This window comes from Mandrillus leucophaeus, unplaced genomic scaffold (assembly GCF_000951045.1).
Source record: "Mandrillus leucophaeus isolate KB7577 unplaced genomic scaffold, Mleu.le_1.0 Scaffold863, whole genome shotgun sequence".
Lineage (NCBI taxonomy): Eukaryota > Metazoa > Chordata > Mammalia > Primates > Cercopithecidae > Mandrillus > Mandrillus leucophaeus.
The window spans coordinates 867,081-884,504 of record NW_012109397.1 but is presented as its reverse complement, the minus strand read 5'-3'; positions in this window follow the sequence as shown (position 1 = coordinate 884,504).

The following is a 17,424-nucleotide window of genomic DNA, read 5'->3' as shown; positions in this document are numbered from 1 at the left end:
CTTGTATTCTTATTTGCTTTTTTTTTCCCCCATGCTTGTTAGAACTGGCAACATCAACTACTTGGGCTCTTGTAGCAGACCTTAGCCCAGGCAGCCTGGCATGGGCTGCCACCCAGCAGGTGCCCACAACCTGCCTAGATGTCCCATCTACTAATAGATGGACCTGACAAGCAAGTTCAGGCCTGTGTATCTCAGGTGTCATTCGTTGTTTACCATATTGTGACTGACTTGGGTCCATAGTCATCCACGTTCGGTGAACTGGTCGTTTCTGGGGTTCCGTATGTTTAAGATCTGAGGTCTATACTTGCATGAAGGATGTGGACCTTAAAATTAACCAAAACACAGGTTCAGTTGCTCGCTGCTTACAAACTCCAGTTAGCAAGAGCAAGGTCTGGTATAAAGAAAGTGACTTTTTATTCCGTAGTTAGCTTAGGGGAAGAAGCACTGGCTTCCTGCCTGAAAGGTCCTGCTTCACTTTTGGAGCAGAAAGTGGGTGCCTTTAACGGCAAAGCCTGCCATGAATGGCATACAGAGGAGGAATCAAGCAGGTGGAGACTCCACATATTGGCGTCAGGCTCTATCTACCAGGTGGTCAAGTTGGTGACTTTTGGTGCCTTCCTGGGCAGGACTAGGTTGTAAACGTGGCTGAAAACTCTGGGCATACTTTGGGTTGTAGATGGGCTGGGTGTTTGTTTGTTTGTTTGTTTGTGACAATCTTGCTCTGTCACCCAGGCTGGAGTGCGGTGGCATGATCTTGGCCCACTGCCACCTCCATCTCCTGGGTTCAAGCAATTCTCCTGCCTCAGCCTCCCGAGTAGCTGGAATTACAGGCATACACCACCATGCCTAGCTAATTTTTGTCTTTTTAGTAGAGACGGGCTTTCACCGTGTTGGCCAGTTTGGTCTCAAACTCTTTACCTCAGGTGATCCACCTGCCTCGGCCTCCCTAAGTGCTGGGATTACAGGCATGAGCCACTGCGCCCGGCCAGGATTGTTGTTTCTTGAGGCAACCTCCTGGTGGGTGAGAGTTCCACTTTGGGACTTCGAAGCACATGGTTAGATAAACTCACCCTGAAGGGAGTATCTGGTGAAGGGGAGGTAAGAGGCTATAATTGAGTTTCTGAAGAGCTAAGTAGAAACTGGGATGAAGGAAGAAAAAGAAAGGAAGAGATAAAAAAATAAACTATCTCTTAGAAAAATTGGATTATTCAGTTACAAAAAGTCATACTTTGCCAGGGTCTACTTATGTCTTGTTGGAAGAAATTATGAGGGGGACAGTAAGGTTGGGAGGGTCCACAGTAACCCTGAGGAGTCATTGAAAAGGGCAATTTTCTAAAATATTTTCTATTGGCATCCTTGAGATTTGGGTCACTAGTTCCAAAGTCATTTTCACTTATTTTTGCATATAACCAATATTAAAATTTCTATTTCTTTTCCTCTGTATATCATACTCTCCTTTATACAAAGGCATTTTATTCACTTTCAAAATCTTTTTGTCCTCTGTGAACATTCTCACTCTAATCAGAGTCCCTCGGGATGCACTGACTGCCTGCTCTGAGCTCAGGGCTGTGCTGGATACTGGAGAGACCATTCTGCCTATCAAGTCTTGACACTCCATCCCTTCAAAGAGAGTTATCATCTAACTAAGGAAACAGAATGAATACAGGAGAGCCCTAAGTCCTGCAGGAATGCAGAGGGGTATTCATGAGGGATGGGGTAGTCCAAGCTACCAGGCATGGTAGGATGAGAAGGTGTCAGAATGTATATGGTGCTGGGGGAGGATGGTCTAGGCAGTGTGTGTGTTGAGGGGGACATCAAGGGTTGACCTGTACTGGGTCACAGAGCCCAGGGAGTTGCTATAGCAATTCAAGCATACAGTGGTTAGGGCTTGGACAAGGATGCTGAAAAGGGGAATGGAGAATAAACTGAGGTCACTGAAATATCTGAAAGGAAAATAAATAGAAAATATATGATGAATAGAAGAGCTGTTCGTTATTACTTCTTGTTTTTCTTCTTCCTAAAGTATGCTCTAACAATCCTGTAACATAATGTTTTCTGAATTTCTGAGTATTTTTAAGATAACATGCTTTTTGACTAATGATATAGTTATAGCATGATACAGTAGAAGACAGAATGAGTATAGGATAACTTAGAGCCATAGAAACCTTCATTCCAACCTGGGCTCTTAGTGATGTGACCTTGGGCAAGCTAGTTCACTTTTTTGAGTAAATTTTTACCATCTGAAAATTGAAAATAGGAATTCTCCCTAAGATAGTTATGAGCAATGTGTGACAGGGAGCTCCTTCTCTTGTCTATCTTCAGAGAATTTATGAAAACCTAAAGAACTTCTGGGATGTGTAGCCCCAAGTTATAGGCCATAGGTCACCAAATACCAGCCACAGACCTTATAAGAGGCCTTTGCCTCTCAAAGTGCAAAACCAACATCCCACCACTTATATAATCTATATGAACACATGTCCCAAGCCCCACTTTATACATTTAATTTTTAACATTTGCAACTTAAAAAAAGTAAAAACACAAATCTAGGAACAAAAATAATCCTTGGTTTCCAGTTCCCAGTGGCTCTTCTTTTTATTAGGTATCGATTTGAGCTTCCTATCAACAATGTCTCTGTATTTGCTGCAATTATCTTATAAATGAATTCATCTTTTCATGAGTGAGTTTTATTTTTTCTTACAAAAATAGAAAACTTCTGCATTTAGCTTTTCACATTCAGGAAATACATCAAATAACAATAAACTACAAGAAACATTGCATTTGAATTATTTTTTAGCTTTCTAATTGTCATTATTTTAATTATCAGCCAGGTTTTCTGTCTAACTCTTACTCAGCCACAGCCTGGGTAGGGAATGCACACTGTTGAAAGTATACTTGGGATGGGAGAAGAGGCCTTTTTTTGTATTAATCAAGAGTGAATTCTCTTTGGTAAGAAAAATGCAAACTCCACAAGGTGTAGAGAGACATGAGCCAGGCCAGATCTTGATGTGGAAAGCTGAGGGTCTAGAGTAGAAGGAAGGAAGACTTCCAAGTTTCATGTGAAATCTAATGGTTTTGTTTATCTAAGTTGTACAGTAACAGGATTTTGTCATTGTTGTTTTTGAAATGGAGTCTCACTCTGTCACCCAGGCTGGAGTGCAGTGGGGTGCGATCTCAGCTCACTGCTACCCCCGCCTCCTGGGTTCCAGCAATTCTCGTGCCTTAGCCTCCCGAGTAGCTGGGACTACAGGCACATGCCACCACACCCGGCTGAAGTTTGTGTTTTTAGTAGAGATGGGTTTCACCATGTTGGCCAGGATGGTCTCAATCTCTTGACCTCGTGATCTGCCCACCTCGACCTCCCAAAGTGCTGGGATTACAGGGGTGAGCCACCGTGCCCGGCCAATAACAGCATTTTGTTGAAGACTCAATATGTGCTAGGGCTGAAAATTCAAAGGCTGTTCTCAAAGAACATGAATGTTTGTATAAGTAGAAAAAAGTCCTCTTATTTAAGCTGAGAGTTTTGTGCAGACTGTCCTGGGCTTGCAGGGTGGTGCGCACAGAATACTGCTTAATGTAGAAAAACAGCCTTTTTGTGGGAAGATACCTAATAGGTCTTTAGATTCAATGAATACATTTTAGTGCCAGTCTGAATGAGAAAGAGAGAGGTTGACCTCCCAGTGGATAAGAGAAGGAAAATGTCCAGATATGGAGAAGAGTGGACGTGGGTGAAGAAGACCCTTCTCTGAGGAGAAAGATGACCAATGAGAATTTCTTTGCTATAGATGATGGGAATTCAAAGTAAAGTGGTGCTCAATATTCTAAGTTATCTTCAGCTTTTCTGTGTTTTGCGATTATCCATTATGGTCCCACATTTTTAAAGTCCTAAAACTTCAATGAAATACCTTAAAAATAACAACTTTCTTTGGAGAATAAAGGGGAAAATACAAGATAAATAGTGAAGAACATTTTAATGGGCAAAAACGATGACTGAGTGTCCAACAGTCTAACATGCTCTTTTTCATTACTTTCACCTTTCATTTTCTGTGGGCCATTTTTCAACTCTGTAAGGTAGAAAACAGTAGCAATGCAAATGCTGCTTGTTTAAAAAAGTGCAAATTGTATGGAGATTTAGTTGATTACTGCCATGTAGATATTGACTACTTTTGCTTTGGCTGTAAATTTTTTGTAGCATATATGTGTGTATTTCTAAAAATTCTCATTTGTAGCAGTGGTAACATCTTACTAGTTCCCTAATTAATAAGTTTAAAAAAAAATCCTTGGCATTGTTCATTTCTAAAAATTCTCATTTGTAGCAGTGGTAGCATCTTACTAGTTCCCTCATTAATAAGTTAAAGAAAATCTTTGGCGTTGTTCATTTCTAAAAATTCTCATTTGTAGCAGTGGTAACATCTTACTAGTTTCCTCATTAATAGGTTAAAGAAAATCTTTGGTGTTGTTCATCTTGTGTTTGTTCTAGGCATCATGATTTAACCTTTTTTTAAAAAAATCTTTTAACAAAGGAGAAGAAGGCAGAGGAGAAGGCACTTAAGAGGGAAGATAGTGATACAGGAGATAGAAAGAAGTTATTTAGGCAGATAGTTAGGGCAAAAGAGTCCTTGGCAGACCTTTGCTTCTAATAAAAAGCAGCCCAAGAAATCTTTTTTTTTTTTTTTTTTTTTCTAACAAAGATCAGCCTGAAAGATCGAGCTGCAAACATAGATAAGGAAACCAGAAGCTTGCATGGAGGAATGCTGGCAGCTACACTGATAGAAAAGAGCTACCTGGGGATCAGGCCTGTCCACCATGGGGCTCCACCTTCCCATTTTTGTTAGTATGTGCACAGTAAGAAAGAACTAGGCAACATGGAGAAGCTCAGGCAGAGAACCCACCTACATAATAAAAGATTGGGGTGGGGGCTGCCAGGGATTTGTGCCCTATGCAGATGGCACACCTGGTCCTAACCAATTTCTCAAGCCCTATGTAGGTCAGATACCAACTCCTTACCAGCTCATCTATGAAACCTCCTGCATTTCACTGCAGATTGGCAACCCATTTTTCTAGGATCCCCCTCTGTAAGAGGGAGCCTGCCTGCCTGCCTGCCTGCCTGCCTCCCTCCCTCCCTCCCTCCCTCCCTCCCTTCCTTCCTTCCTTCCTTCCTTCCTTCCTTCCATTTTTGAGACAGAGTTATGCTGTTGTCACCCAGGCTGGAATGCAGTGGCATGATCTTGGCTCACTGCAACCTCCACTTCCTGGGTTCAAGCAATTCTCCTGCCTCAGCCTCCTGAGTAGCTGGGATTATAGGCGTGTGCCACCATGCCCGGCTAATTTTGTATTTTTAGTAGAGACAGTGTTTCACCATGTTGGCCAGGCTGGTCTTGATCTCCTGACCTCAAGTGAACCACAAGCCTCGGCCTCCCAAAGTGCTGGGATTGCAGGCATTAGCCACCATGCCCAGCCCTATTCTCTTTCTTTTGCCTATAAAATTTCTGCTCTTAACTTCACTCTTTGTGTGTCCACATCCTTGATCTTCGTGGCCATGAGACAACAAACCTTGGGTGTCATCCCAGACAATGAGGCTGCTTCAGTAGGGGCCAGATTTTGAGAAAATCTGTGCAAACTGTGAACATCAGAGAAAAGTAAATGAGCAGCAATTGAGAATGTATCAGGTATTAGAGCCCATTGGAAAAAAATTGGTTCTAATGCCTGATACATTCTCAATATATCTCAATATATTCACAAAACAACTGCCCTTCATGGAGAGTCTATAGAATTCTTAGGACTGTGTGCTAGAGTTTTCACAAAGGAAGGGCATTTTAAGACATTCTCTTTCAATATTAAAGAGTAATTTCAGTAAAGTGAGAGATCTCGATTCTAACAAATACACTGGTAAACACATAATTACAACAGTGTGATAATTGTCAGATTGGAGACGTTTGCAGGTTTCATGAAATCACAACAAGGACCCCTAAATCTTTTGATTATATCACCCACATTTTTTTAAATTTCCATTCATATTCAAAAGTTAAATCAAGTTTTCAGAACTAAAATAAGAAATATCTATATTTCTCTACATCTAATCTATCTTATCTGTTTCTTTTCTTCCCTTCCTGTCTAAGTACTTAAAGTAGCAATATTATTAGACAGCAATAAATAGGAAGAAAGGAAAAGAAAGAATAGTAAAAGTAAACTATTACTTTCAGTCATAGTTCAACATTGTCAGAGTAACTGAGAATCCCTTACCTACCTAATATTAACAAATTTTTTTTTCAAATTTACAAAGTTGTTTATTTTTCTTGGCAATTAAAAAATACAGAACAATTTAAAATGAATACACATTAAGTTAGTGTTTTATCCCTACTATACAATTGTTATTATATAAGGAACTGCTCCATTCGGTTAAAACCTAATGAATACCATCAACTTTCCCTGGCTTACTTTCCTGATTAGATTTAGTACATAAACATAATTTTGTTACCCTTTTGAATATGCTTAGAAAAATTACAATATCATAGTTCACATAAAGCCCTTAAAAAATCTCATGTCACAAGTTGTTCACAAGAGGAAATAATGACAGCATTCTTCTTAGGAAGACCCTCTTGGTAGGGAGTATCAGTACTAACCAGGTTACGTAAACAGAAAAAACAACCACAATTTTTAGTACCAGAACCATTGACAACTTGCATGAAGTCCATCTGTCACATTTTAAAATGGTTTGAATTTGAACATATATGCCATGGCACAGAATTTCAAATTTGATGATTAAAATCAGGTAAATAATGATAGTTAAGAATTATATCCTGAAAATAGGGGGGCCTAATATAAGGCTTCATTTAAGGTGTGACTGTATCAGAGTATTTAAAAACATATACACCAGACCTTCATTTTATTTATCAGATTTAATTTTTCCTTTAGTAGACACTTAAACCATTAATGCTGCTATTCAAATCTGTATTTTGAAATTACTGAGTTACTCTTAAAAATCAATCTTATTTTGTATGTTTCACTTTTGCACTTTAGGGTAAAAACTGTCCCCTTTTCACCACTGTTAATATTCAGAATAAGTTTTCCTCCCCATATCAACCATTTAATGTATTCTAAAAGGAAAAAAATGACCACCATTATGTAGACTTTAAAAGTGAATGTAGATTCAAACATGATTTGAAAACTGGAGTTCTAAAAATGTTTTGCATAAAAGCCATATCCCACTGGAACGAATGTGAAGCCGTAACTTCACTATTTTGAACAAATAACACCCATTTAGTGTATAAGAAAAATTAGTTTTATAGTTATAACTCTTAAAAGTCTTAGAACATAGCCAAATGAGGAGCTTTGAGTGCCAGCAAAGCCATTTTGTCACTCCATGACATCAACATTAAACATTACATTCCATCCCTCTACTTGTAAAACTTTCACATTTTCTTTTCTCGTATTTCTTTTAAATACATTTTCCTCTCTGTTCATCTATATTCAACATGAGCAAAAGTGCATTCAAGTCCCTGATCTGGTCATATTTTTTTTAAATAGAGTAACAGTATCTTTTCCTATGTCAGAGGAAGAAAAGATGCCCCTTCCCTCCAAATAAAACGTGCATGAAATGACACTGTGGAAAAGGGAGACATGACACTTGTGTTCTCCAAGGAGCTTGAACCCTCCTTGTGAGGGCAGTGCTTAAGAAGTAGGGGTTGGTGAATTACTCTGCAAAGGAAAACCTCACATCGTTTCTCAGACTCTGCAGGGCTATCTCCTTTTCTTTGTGCAACCCCGCTCAGTACTCATGGGGAGATACCATCGCAGTTGGTTTTACCTTAGGAGCAAATTTATGGAGCCCCTGCTAGAGGGATCCTAGCTACAAATACCAAAATTAGAGGTGGCTTTGTGATCAGGTAAAAATAGCAAGAAGTGTGAAGTCAGATAGACCTGTCTTTTCTTCCTACTCTCATGCCTTACTGACTGTTCAAATTTGCACTAAATGTCTTAACTTCCCAAGAGATTCCTCATATGTGAAATGCTGAGATAAAAATGCTAACCTTGAAGGTTTGTTGATAAATAGACGTAGATAAGACAATACAAAGAACTTGGCATAGGGTGAGTGTTCAGCATCATTTCCACTGCCCTATTTGGTCAACTCAAGAGAATGAACAAGATCTGAAACTCTACAAAGGGATTTTAGGGAAAGGAAAAATGAGATTTCCAAACAATAATTTTTTTTACGAGACATAACATAGAGAAAAGATTTGGGGGTTGGGGTTTCCTGTCTTTCTGAAATTAGGTTTGCATCCAGGAACAAATATATAGTTCTCAGTGGCAGTGGATTTGGTTTCTTTTCTAACCTTCTTTGCCCCCATTGTAGTAACAAAAGCATCTTGATTGATCAATACATAGTCTGCCCTCCATTAGTTACCAACCAGCTCACTGGGAAGGGGTTTAGGCTGCTAGAATTCTAACCTTTGAGCATCTACATAAAAGAGTCACGAATGAAGGGGGAGGCAAATGCTGTCTTTTGCACTCATTATTCAATACCAAGATTTTCTGATTTTATTTGTGGGCAGGTAATCTCAGCTTCAAGACTCTGTCACCCCCACACCTAATCATCTGTTTGACTTCTACCCACAGAATTGCCTTTAGCTGGGAATAATGCCTCCTCTTAATCAGCATAGATGACTCAGCTGTGAGTTTTTTGGTTTTTTGTCTCTGATTATTTTCCTGTAGTTTTGACTTATGTAGTATAATGCCATGACCCTGGTAACATTCCTTTTCTCATTATAATACCACCTACAAATGCACTGCTATTTCAGAAAGTGACATCTTAAAGCCAAGGCTAGGTAAAAAAAAATTCCAGAATAACGTAAGAAGGCTTTTTTGTTTGTTTGTTTGTTTTTTTTTTTTTTTAGACAAGGTCTCACTCTGTCACCCAAGCTGGAGTACAGTGGCATCATCATGGCTCATTGCAACTTCAGTCTCCCAGGGTTCAGGCAAACCTCCCACCTCAGCCCCCCACGTAGATGGGAAGCTGGGACCACAGGTGCATGCCACCATGCCCAACTACTTTTTGTATTTTTTTGTGGAGGCGAGGTTTCGCTGTGTTGCTCAATCTGGTCTTGAACTCCCGGGCTCAAGTGATCTACCCACCATGGCCTCCCAAAGTGTGGGAATTACAAGCATGGGCCATTGAATCCATCAGAGAAGGTCATATCTTAAAGAGATTTTCAGGCATGGCCAAGAGCACTCGGTATATTGGCTCAATTCACCCTTCAACATCAACACTCCTTGTGAAATCTTTCTACCTCTACTCTGGGGGAGTAGAGAAGACTGAAAAGACTGGCACTGTGGGGGCTCCTGTTTGTGGAAGGAAAATGTCGTTTTCTAGCCTGCTCTCATAGCACTACGTTTATCAACATCATTTTTACAAAGCTATTTTGTAATATAGGAGTTTTAAAGCTAGGATTAGCTACCAAGTGATGAAGTTTTATCAGAATATGCCAAACACTGTGTTAACCCTATATAGACCTTTGAACACTTATCCGTATAGTAATCTGTATGTGAAATATCCTCAGGATTTTAGACTGGAAACTAAAGCTCGGAGAGGTCAATTGACTTACCCAAATTCACACAGTTAAAAAGTCCTAAGTGCATCAAATTACTTTTATTTTGCTTAAGCTTATAAGGAATAAGATGTGATAATGCATCTTGATAATGAAACATTCACTCTGTTATTTTCCTTATTGTTTTTCATTCAGTAGAAAGATGTTCTATGAGTATTTTATTCCAGTTTTCTCTTTAATAGCTAAAAATCAAGAATACCTTAAATTGAAAAATAAGCAATCTGAGAAGGTCAAAAGGAGGTAATTCAACCTAAGAATTCAATATGAAAAAAAAATGAGCAAACTTAGGAAATTGTTACATGCAGTGTATATTAATTTGGCCTGTGGCTCTTCATTGTGCTCTTACCTCCAGGTACCTCCTCTTCTCTACCACATCCAGTTGACAACAGATCTTTTTTTTCTTTTAGTTTCTTACTATATTCAGTCTGGTTGCAAGGTCTAGGGAGCTAAAATCAGATTCTTTTTTTTTTTTTTTAAGATGGAGTCTCACTCTGTCACCCAGGCTGGAGTCCAGTGACTTGACCTCAGCTCACTGCAAGCTCCGCCTCCCGGGTTCCCGCCATTTTCCTGCCTCAGCCTCCAGAGTAGCTGGGACCACAGGCGCCCGCCACCACGCCCGGCTAGTTTTGTTGTATTTTTAGTAGAGACGGGGTTTCACCATGTTAGCCAGGATGGTCTGAATCTCCTGACCTCGCAATCCGCCTGCCTTGGCCTCCCAAAATGCTGGGATTACAGGCGTAAGCCACCGCGCCCGGCGGATAAAATCAGATTCTTAATGGTGATTTTGCATATGTCTGTTCTGCTATGAGTTAGTCTCATAGGTAAACTCTTAGAGGGAGACCTTCCTTACTTCCAAATTCTTAGTAGCATCACAGAGTCAGTCAACAGGAAGGATTGTTCACTTTACTAAAAACCTCTCAATTCCAGTAAAGAATCCCAGTAATTTCCTTTATATGACTCTTGAGCAGACTTAAGACACTCAAAACCGTAATGGAAGTCCTAGGAGGCATATACCATGAGTTAGCCTGACTGTAAGCAATTCATATAGAATTAAGAATGAGTTATTATTTCTGTACCTGGTTTTGATCATACATATATGGACTATCTGAGCCAGTTAGACTAGTTTGAGGATTGCTTCCTGTGGTAAGAACTGTTCTGTCTTGCCTGAATATTAGGCAGCTTACACCAGACACAGAGGCTAAGTGAGGCTATGACTAAAGCATCATTTCTATTTCGTAGTCTTGGTCCTGGGCCAATACCCCCTGTCCACAAATGAGAGAGATGTTCCAGACTACACACACTGCAAAACAAAGTTAACTGGAGTAGATTCTTTGATGTGGCATTTGAATAAACACCTGAATTGAATTACTGATGGACCAGTGCTGAATGTCGTTCCAGCCGGTTCTTCAATAAGTGGATGTATCCCAGATACAGGTCACTTGCAAAGTTTGAACACCACAGAGTGGACTTAGGACCAAGCAACAAGCACCTTTTGCTTTGAGGAACATTTACCATATTTTCTATAACCATAAAATACCCAAATATGGAAGGTACAAACTCTAAATCTTATATTTTAAACTCTCCAAAATAGTGACATGACTTGACTTTCTGTACTATTCATTCTTCTATTAAAAAGTGAGTGATTTGTTGTCACAGAAATGTAAACCACAGAAGAGTTTGTTGTAGAAAGAAGGAAGAACAAGGAAGGTGAAACAAGATTTCTGTGAGCATTGGTCTTTCACAAACAAGGTGCATCGATGCCCAAAGAAAAGCAGTCCACTGACTGCTTTTATGCATTGTAGGAAGACTAGAAAAGTCACACTGATCTTGTATTAAAAGGTAAGAGTCCTGTGTTCGTGGCCTGCTGGTGAAAATTTTAAATCATTGAGATGCTACAGGAAACACATTTCTCAAGCTATTAAACCCTGGAGGGAGGTAAAGATTGCAGAAAACCACATAATTGAGCTGAACCTGGTATTCCCCTTTGCAAAACAAGGATACTGTCCTCAATCTGTCTTGCAGGAATATTAAGAGCTCTTCTTTCACAAAATATTTTGAGTTTTTCTGAGAGAAGCTCTGAAAATATTGAGACTGTTTTTTCTAACATAGCAGCAAAATACTCTTTTTTTAGTAAACTATATTTGCACATGTGAACATTCTCAGATTTTAAGGTCTTACTCTAAATCTTACTCTAAGTGAATTTTTATGTTTATGGTATTTTGTGAAAAATCAAGAGCAGCAAAACCGAATTACAAATATAGTTGCTGTTTTACTACAGCTAAGAATGAAAACAGACGGCAATTATGTCCACTACAAATTGTCCCCTGAGCGCATGGGTCATCCATGTTTCTTATGGATGATCAGTTTCTTATAGGTGCAGAAGAACCACACCTTGCTACATCCTTGAAAAATTGATTTTTGCTATAATAAGTGAACTTCCAGGATGTGGAGCAAATGTGAACACACTCAGGTGCATGATCTATTATTTCCTAAGCAGGATTTCCATTTGAAAATGCCCAGGGTCCTTCAGAGAAGAAAAAGTCTAAACAGGATCTTAACTGTCATTGAAGCTTCAGAGATGTGAAGATTAATCATGGTTTTTTTTTGGCGGGGGGCAACTACGTTTTTTTACTTACATCTCTGAGTACTGATATACAGTCAATAGAAATAGTTCCTTTGCCAGATACGAAGTCCTTGTTGTATTTTTCTTGGTATTATTTGTTAAAATTTACAGGTACTACTGTGATAAATCATTATAATAATTATGAATCTATTATAATTTTGATATAGCTACCATTTGTTGAGGTCTTGACAGTACAATGAATAAGATTTTACATAAATTATCTCCTTTAATTCTCATAATAACCTGTGAAGCAAGTACTATCCCCATTTTACAGTGAGAAACAGAGGCTTCAAGAAGGGAAATAACTTGGCCAAGACAAACCTCCAGAAACTAGCAGAATTGGAGAGTATTTATACAAATAAGTGTTATGAGTTTGTTTTTTCCTAATTTTCAGTGATCCTGCATAAAAGAATAGAATAAAATGTTTGTCAGTTTTCTGTATATGTTATTGTCTTTCTGGTCAGTTACAGTACTACAAATCAAGTTAAAAATGTTAATAATTTCTATTACCCTGCTTCATTGATACAGAGGTCTGATTAACCTAGTGATATATTGATTAATTCTTTCCTTTAACAATTGTTTCATATGTGAGTCCTCTGATTTTATTCATCCTTCAAGCCCCTGCTCAAATTTACCTCCTACATAAAGCCTTCCTCAGTTTATATTTGTCTGTTTTACTTTACAGCCACTTAGTTATTTCTTTATTTCCAAAATGTGTGGTGTGTACCACTTGGGATACATGAGATAGTTCTAAGTGATACACAGGCAAACATTTCTAAATGTTTCAGCATTATGTTGTTAACTAGAGAAAAAAACCGAACTAGCACATAAAATCTGTGATTTCACAAATACTATTTTTATAACAAAGCTAAATTTATTTGTATAATAAAATATTAAATAAGTGATAGAGTTGAGAAGATGGTATATGTCTTCTGAAGTTCAGGAGATGGGGAATCCCATATGCTTTGGCTCGTTATTGTTCTATAATGATGTTTAATTGTTACTGTGTGTACTTTTCATTTGCAAACAAGATCATTATCATCAACACAGACTGAAACTGACCACGTGACTACTTCTGTACTACTCATATGACTACATAGTCTTAATTCCTTTTTATAACAACTCTGTAAAGTAGGTACCATGGTAAATCCATTTCATAGAAGAGGAAACTAAGGCTTAGGAAGAGGTTAAGGAACCTGCCCAAACATAGTTAGTAAACCGTAGAGCCAGGATTAAAATCCAGGTTTATTTAATTCCTGACCTCATCTTCTACCTATGCTACCTCCTCAAGAAAGCATGTTCCTCAAGGAGAGATGGGGTCAGCAGATATTGTGGTATCTGAAATTATTGCTGGAGTACCTTTTCTTGTCAGTGAAAGTTTGGCAAGTTAGAACTTCTCAGAAGCAGAGATACATTTTTAGAAAATAAGGATTCCTTTAGAAGAACATTAAGTATCGAGAACTGAAATAACACTGTGGTCTTTTCAGTAACCAGTAGATTATGTGAAGCTCTAAGATAATCATTCTTTGCATCTTCATTTATTCTTTAGAGATACTACTGATTGGGCAAAGAAAAATCTTCCAACACCTTCTTTGCTCCAACATACATACATACATACATACATACGCTCACACATGCATACATAGGGCACATATGTGCATACTCACACACAAAAACACACTCACATTGCAAAGATACAAACACACATACACACAAATAGAGACACACAGTCTCTTTTTCAGGTATCAAGCCAAGTTCAGTTTCAGGAAACCTGATTTGAGGAACATAACTGATTTGATAAGACAGTCTTTGGGGTGTCATTCTGGGGGAGCATTTGCTGATTTTGTACAATGCATTCACTCTGCCTACTTTTCCATTACATTGTTTGAATTAAGGCTATCAAATTTATTCTCTTTGCACTAGACAAAATGATAAGAACATCAACCTATTAAAATCTGAGTTGATTTAAAAAACAAAATTATAGAAAGCACCAACAGCCAGATTGACTTCACTTCAAATCCTTTTCCTTTTTAATAGAGAAAAATCTCCTTTCTTGTTTGCTGGTGAACTCTAGAGAGTGGTTTAGATTTTTGGAATATGACATTCTCAAGTATTAAAGTAGGTTTATTACAGTGATTGTGGGAAGTAAACGCCATCCTATTTTTTTTCAAGTCATTACTTTTCTCAATTTCAATCTGAAACTGAAATGCTGAATTCCCCTTGGGTAGGTAGTGAATGACATTAATTCTTTCAGTCCTGACCCAGGTTTCCTGTCAATATTGGAGTGAAGCACCTCAGACTCCATATATTTGAATGCTTAGTCCCCAAGTGTGCAGAATTTCCCCAAGACAGAATGAGTTATAAGTTGCTTTTATGTACTTTCCAATGCTGAGCCCTTAGTAATGAATCAATGAATGTTGCTGAAATGAAATTCTTTTAATATCAGGGACAAGAAAAGCTTGAGGAGGAGGGTGACAATAGATTCCATCAAGTCAACTATTTTCTATATGCTCATTATAGATGCTAAGAAACTAGATGGAGCTCCCTAAGGACAGGGACAAATGAGGCTAGCAGACTGCATAACATATTGTAGATAAGAAATATTATATTGAGGGTACTCAGGAGTGCCATAAAAAGTACATTGTCACCAGTGTATCAGATTTTAATATTTCCATAATTATTAAAATGAGATGGTAAAAAAAAAAAAAGCATAACCACTAGAAGTTACCATAAATTAATAATATTCTCAGGCAGACAGTTGCTTTCATAATGACCTTTGGTATTTGGTTTCAAAAAGGAACCAAACAGTTGAAATACTTCCACATGTTCTAGAAAATGAGATGGGCATACAGGGTTTTGAGGATGACTATAAACAATGGTTTGCATTTTCTTCTCCATTGCCCAAAATAATGTTAATCCTCTCTGGTGCTCATGACAGGGAAAATAAATGACTTTTGTCTTTCCCTTTGTCAGAAACACACTAAATCATTCAGGATTGTTTGAAGTAACTTCATCTATTTTTGGTCCTGTTTTTATGAGCACAGAATGTCTCCTCGGGACCTGGAGAACACTTTCTGTTCAAAAGCCATATTACAATATGTTAATTTGTGATGGACCTTAGTATGCGCATCGCATGGTCTTGAGGGACTCAAATCACTTCCGGAAAGTGATGTCCTCTTCTTGACTTGGGCATTCAGCCAGAAACTGGGGGTTCTCTCTTTCCTGAACATTCTACTGGACATATGACAGCACACTGACACCATGTGTCAAAACTATTTTTTACGAAAAATGAGCGAGCACTATATGTTCTGTACCAGGCAAATGACAATAACCTTGAGTCCCACCACCATCGATAATCTCTTCCTACCCAGTGTCATATTTAATACGTTCTCCATGAAACTAGTTCCATCGTCTGTCACACTGCCCTCTGCTGGCCCGGACTGTATTTACTGACACAGAACCTTGAAAACTTAAAATGTTAGGAAGGGAATCCTCAGAATCCTCTGGACTTGACCATTGATTGCAGCTCTTCCAATACAACCCACAAGTCTATCAATTTTTAAATGCCATTTATTCAACACCTATGGAGCCATGACTCATAGCCGGGCAATGTAGGCACTGAGAATGTAGCAATGAACAAATTGCATACCCTGCGCTAAAGAAGTTTCCAGCCTAGCAGGCAGGATGGTCTCGTAAACAAGTAGTTATAGTAAGAGGTGAAAATGCCCACATCTGGGTAATGCAGTGTTGATTTTCTTCCTAATTGTGACTATAGATCTTACTCATTCTGTTGGTGTAAGAAAAAGGCCATATCCTGGTCTTGATGCACTTGACCACAAATTTGGCATCATAAGATTTATGTCAATTTACATTTCCTTTAGGTGTAGTTCTATTTCATTATTTGGAAGTTCCATGCTAACTGATGCCTGTCTAACAAATTGGATATGGATAAAATATAGTGAGTGGTTGGGTGCCATTTTTCAGCCCACAGTTGTAGAGATATTTTACATCATTAAGGTGCGTCTAGAACAGCCACCCAATGTTCTAATACATTTGTTAGTCTGCTGCTTTGGACCAATATTTCTTTCTTAAGAAAATCACATCAGCGATATAATTTGGTTGGTTAAAGCTCAGAGAATAGCAAATGAATCATTTGTGATTATGTTAAAAGTATGGCTGAAATTTTATTCCAACTATTTTTTTTATTATACTTTAAGTTTTAGGGTACATGTGCACAACGTGCAGGTTTGTTACGTATGTATACATGTGCCATGTTGGTGTGCTGCACCCATCAACTCATCATTTACATTAGGTATATCTCCTAATGCTATCCCTCCCCTATCCCCCCTCCCCACAATGGGCCCTGGTGTGTGATGTTCCCCTTCCTGTGTCCAAGTGATCTCATTGTTCAGTTCCCACCTATGAGTGAGAACATGCGGTGTTTGGTTTTCTGTTCTTGCGATAGTTTGCTGAGAATGATGGTTTCCAGCTGCATTCATGTCACTACAAAGAACACGAACTCATCTATTTTTGAAGTATGTAGGAATACAGGTTGTGTGAGGTCAGGAGAAAGGTTGAGCCTGAGAAGGTAATGGTGATGAGAAGAGTCTTCATCTTAACTATACTTTGAAGGTATGAAGCTGCAAGATCAGAATCCCAGGGGCTATTGTTTTTTCCTGGTTGTTTTACTTTTGAAAAGTTAGAGTATTTGCTATTCAGTGGAATCTTGATCCAAAGATATTGGTTAACTGAGTCAAACTCTATGGCTTTCCACCCATTTTTTCCTGTTCTATGATAGAATTCAATTTTCTTAAAGTCCAATTAAACTATAAATGCAAGATTAAAGCAATATAAGTAGGTATTTTGTTCTCTAATTATAAATTTTCATTAATCATTACTTAGTTTAGCCGATTTTTCTCTTATACTTGAGAAGAATATGCCTGCCTAATTCACCCTGATTTTGTTGGTTTGGTTTTAGCATAGCCATGGCTCCAATATCCCTATTGCTATTTTTTCTTAAAAATACCACATTGGTGTTGTTTTTTTTTTTTTATGGCTCTGGAATTTTCTTAAGTGAAAAACTCAATAACTTCCAGCTTAATGAAAGAAGATATCAATGGGCCTTCTTAACACTCTTGACTAGTTCTCTGAGTTCTAAAACGTTCTGTTTTGTCCCTTATGACATCCATTTATCATCTC